This window comes from Silene latifolia, unplaced genomic scaffold, assembly GCF_048544455.1.
Source record: "Silene latifolia isolate original U9 population unplaced genomic scaffold, ASM4854445v1 scaffold_269, whole genome shotgun sequence".
Classification (NCBI taxonomy): domain Eukaryota; kingdom Viridiplantae; phylum Streptophyta; class Magnoliopsida; order Caryophyllales; family Caryophyllaceae; genus Silene; species Silene latifolia.
The window spans coordinates 162,737-167,823 of NW_027413211.1; the positions used below are offsets into that span (position 1 = coordinate 162,737).

The window sequence follows — 5,087 nt, forward strand, 5'->3', positions numbered from 1 at the left end:
TAGACACGAGGCGGAATTGGAATGGTGGACTGAAGTTTTCGAAAACAGAAATTTTCAAAAAGATTCATTTGTCACTTTAAGGACGGCTTTCGAAGATAGAGACCTCCGCAAGTCGATCGGTTGAAAGGGTTGTCTTAAGTTTATTTGCAAAAGACGGTTTTGAGTTTGAGTCGGCTCGGAAAACAGTGTATTATTTCCCAAGACGGTTTTGAAATTCAAAATTGTATGTTTTGAAAATCGAGTTTGAAATGTTTGAAGAGGTCTCGGGGACGGTGCATGGTCCTCGAGATCTCAAAAGTGTCTCGAGAAAAGGGTGTGTGCTTTTCTCGGGTTTTGAAAGAACCATTGTCGGCGCGAAACGGGTTAAAATCCGTGTCTAGACGCGGCGATTATAACGGCGTAAATAAGTGATTTTAAAATGGTTGTAGAAAACCGAGTTTGAAAATTGTCATTACGACAGCCAAGAAAGGCGTGTTGACATGGTTATAAAAACCGGGTTTGAAAATCGTCATTATGACGGCTTAGAAAGGCGTGTTGAAATGGTTAGAAAACCGGGTTTGAAAATCGTCATTACGACGGCCTAGAAAGGCGTGTTGCAGTGGTTATAAAAACCGGGTTTGAAAATCGTCAATACGACGGCCTAGAAAGGCGTGCAACGGTCGTAGAAAGACCGAGGTTTGAAACGGCCATTATAATGGCGCAAAAGGGTGATTTTGAAAGTTTTGAAAATGACACGGAAGGACTTATGATCAAGTAGCACATAAGCACTCACAGTTCATTATATTATGCATTATGCTGACACGGGTTTTGGCTTAAAAGGGTGGGTTACACACCAAGCAATCAAACCCCGATTTGCGAGAGGGATACTAATCCAAACAAAATGTGTAAGGAGGGTGCCCTAGCCTCGTGCTCGAAAGTGATGAAAGCTCTTTGACGAAACAGAAATGTGTAACGTCAACGGTATGCTTGACTCAATCGGGATTCGAAACGCGGGGATGAGAAAACTCACTCCGACGAGACGAGATAATTGGTCGATAAAGGTTAGGTTGTGGGCCCGGACAAGGAACCCGACCGTGACCGTAACATCAATAAATGCATTACAACCAAGGCCTCGTTCGAGTCTCACCATCTAGGGATCACAAAGACGTAAGTGTCCTAATTTTCCCCAGCGGAGTCGCCAAATCTGTGGACACAGCCACCTACACGCCAAGCAAATCTGTCGACGTATAACGGTCTTTTGAAAGCCACGCTCGGCGGCGTAAAAATGCTTTCGACCGGATCGTTTTAGATCGGTCGGTTTCGTCTCGGTAAGGGTCTCGAAACGATTAGAGATGTTCGGAGTCGCCGCCAAGCATTTGTGGGATGCTTGGAACCCGTTCGAAATCTACTTTATACCTCGGTCAAATCGAAGCACAATGTGACACCCTCATTTATTGCGGAAAAGTAAACACAAAATTCTAGATAAAAACTGCATGGATATGTTTGTAATAGGTTCATTTGGGTAAAAACCTGTAATTTTTAAAACCTGAACCTGTTATAAAAATATCCAAATGGGAAGGTGTCAAACATGCAAGGTCCAAAATAAATTTCATACATAAAACATCGCTAAAGTCGCGAAATAAAGTTATACAACCCAAATATGAAAAAGGGAGACATATGTCCCTAAAAAGTATATGACATAAAAGTATTTAAGGGTCACAATAATATAAAGCCAATCTAGGTCCCAAGGTTACTTTGCTCGCTAGCTCGTCCATGTACCCCATATATGCATCACCTACCTGTCAATCGCATTTTATACAAATACGAAAGCCACAGTCAGTGGGGAGTAACTCCGAGTTCTCCCAGCCACGAAATGTCATAATTAATATAACATGTAAATATAAGAATATGAATACGAATCACACATAGCCTTAGCATATAGATGCTAGACAATCGTGCTTATCATGTGAACAACAATATAACAACACATAGTCCTAGCATGTGAATACTAGACCGACTCATACTACACTATCATGTGAATCACATAATATCCGGGAATCCAAACTCTATCAACCATAGCCGGCTTGCATCTCACCTTCTATGATTCATAGAATCATCAAACAAGAAAGGACAATATATCTAGAGACAGGCATAAGTTCTTAGGACAGTCAATAGTCACTCAGAACTCGAGTCTATACCACGAGGTAAGGTAAACACCCTAGTCCTAAACCTGCGCAGACCTAGCGACATGCGGAAAATACCGCATCCAAGACCCATGATCACACACATGAGTACCCCTAAGGAGTCCACCAAAGGGTTGGCTAGTACTTAAGCTGACCACATACTTCTAAGAGTACGTCAGGAGGTCATGCCCTAACTTGGATATAAGCCCACCAAGCTAAGACACAAAGGCTATTAAGCGGTGAACATATACTCGTCAAAGACTATAATGGCCTATCTATGACGAAGACCGAAATACTCACCTAGAACCTAGTCCCAGCTTGAATACTTTAACCCACTCCACACAAGACAAGTAGGACACCCAATTAACATAAGAGGGGCAAAGAGTCCAAACTTGCACACACAAAAGATCATACACACCCTAGCATATGAAAGACTACGCAATAGCATATTCAGCTGACAATCCAACAATATCTCCAATATCGATAATAATCCAAATTCCAGCTAACCAACAGTACCATAATCCATGAGAACAAGCTAAAATGGCAAAGAGGCAATAAGACTCAAGCATAAGGCATCCAAAGCATCCAACAACCAACATGTGAAATGATAATTACAAATATCAAGGCATAAACATAAAACATCCAATAACAACCAAACTAACCTCAAAGACAAACCCTCGACCCTAGTCCCGCGACGGGTCATTGGTCAAATCGAGGCTGACCGGTTTAAACCTAGTTTGACCAAACTCGTTCGGTCAATCTGGCCCAGCTCAGAGTCTTGGCCTACTTTGGCCCAAATCACAAAATTCATCACAATATCATTCTTATGCTATTTCCAATTTCTATCATGTGAACACTAACAACATAAAGAAAAACATTCTAACTTACCAAATAACTAATTCCCCAAAATTCTCGCATAATAAAACAGCATAAATAACCGTCTCACATAAGGGTAAACTTTTCTATAAATTTTATCGATAAAACGACGCCATTTACTCATACGGACTCCGAATTGAGTGATTCAAGTGGCTAAACCACCTAATTTTTCGATGCCGTTCAATCTGTCATATTTTTGGAAACATTGGAAAACGTCTCGGTCTGGTACTGACGCGTTCCAGCCAACACGCGGATTTGTCACAACACATAATTCCTCATCCAAATTTGTTCTAAACAATAATATACAAATGGTTAACATAAATTAAACATAAGCATACTCATCTTACTCCATTCATTCATTTATCAACAAGATCGTCTCAAACAACAACAAACAACAACAAACAACAACAAACAACAACAAACAACGAATACAACTACTAATGTGACATTAATTCGTCGAGTAACTCGGAATAGTTACCTTAAGCTAGCAAAGAGACAAGTAATAACTTGAGAAAGCTTCTAAAACCCAAAATTACTCTTCATCTTCAACAACATATGAGTCACCTAACTCATCTTCAAATTCTTCACCTATAAGAACAACAAAAACACAATTATTAAGCTTAAATTCGAAACCCCAAAAAAAAAGTGTCTTAAACAAAATTTGGGGGAAATGAAAATAAAGCTTACTAGTAGATGAGGATTGAAGAGAGGATTCCGAATATATAATTTTTATGCGATTTGGTGGAGAAATGAAGAAGTTATGGTGGATTTAAGGATTGTAAGGAAAATTTTTAGTGGGTTTTTGATGTTTGAGAGAAGGAGGAGATAAATTGAGTTATGGAGGAAATGAAAATTGGAAGAGGAGAAAAATGGAGGGTAGGTGGCCAGCCAAAGGCATAGGGAGATGGGTCATTTGTTTACGTTTTGGTTCGTTTCGACGGAAATTAGAAATATTCGTCGAACGCGATTTCCGAGAAAATTAAAGTTCTTAAACACGATTTTACTAAAAGATTAAGTACTCATATGCCTAATATCCAAACTCGTTTACCCAACGACCGTAAAAAATGGGAAAATCCCGATTTTACGACTTTTATCCGAAATCTATTTTATCAAAGGAAAATGTTTAAATATAGTTTAAATCACTTTTAAACATTTCTAAACTATCAAAAATAATTACATTTCTTCAAAATAAAATAAGATTATATTTTATCAAATAGATTTTATTTCAAATAAATTAATATTAAATTAAAATAGATTAAAATATTACTTTTAAAATATAATAAAGGTTTTCAAATTTACGGGGTGTTACACACAAAGCAGCGTTTGACATAGGTACTAAAGATAAGGAAATCGTCCCATTTTAGCATCCTATCTCTAGAACGACTCTCGTACGCCCTGGATAAGGTCGTCCACTATCCAAAGTTTCTGAGTAAGAGGTGAAGGTACGTATTGGGAAGCCCTTTAATCAGACACCCAATCCCGCCCGCAGTAGCGGCCTCTACTGATCGATCTTGGTTGGTTAAATGCAAAAGTTGATAAAACGGTTTAAATGCATGAATGCGCATCTAATAATTTAAACCTAACATGTGAGAGCTTTCTAAGTCGGTTGATTTAATCCAAGTATCAAGTATAAGATGTCGAGTTGGATTAATGATTTATTTGCATGCAAGACGGAAATTAAACATCCATTTACCGTGTTAGGTTTAGGGTGCATAACGTGATCCATTTGTCTTAGTAAGGCATTTTGCAAATATGATTTTGAATAGTCATCTGATCCGTCCTATATCCGGGCTAATCGGAGTCGGGATCGTCCTGGACTGATGCTGGAAAGGGAATAGGCCCTGTACAAGACGGCTACATGAGGCGCGAGCCAGCCGGCGGTATAAGGGGGCCTCGCCTGGTTTTGAAAATGAGAAAGAAAAGAGCCTGTTTAGGCGCGAGTCAACCCACGGCCATATGCCGTATCTTGACTATTTGAAAAACGTTATAAAACGTATAAAAAAAATGGGTATTTGAACCCGATTTGATTTGAAAGGGTCGTTTAGACCG

The 5,087-nt window shown here is 39.2% G+C and overlaps 1 long non-coding RNA gene across 1 annotated transcript; it reads right to left on the reverse strand.

The window, feature by feature from the left end:
* Nucleotides 1-1,627: 1,627 nt before the first annotated feature.
* On the reverse strand, nt 1,628-3,845 carry LOC141639070 (uncharacterized). Its single transcript, XR_012542359.1, has 3 exons — nt 3,726-3,845; nt 3,517-3,626; nt 1,628-1,778 (listed from the first exon to the last, which is right to left on the reverse strand). It is a non-coding gene; the product is annotated as an uncharacterized LOC141639070 (long non-coding RNA).
* Nucleotides 3,846-5,087: the final 1,242 nt, after the last annotated feature.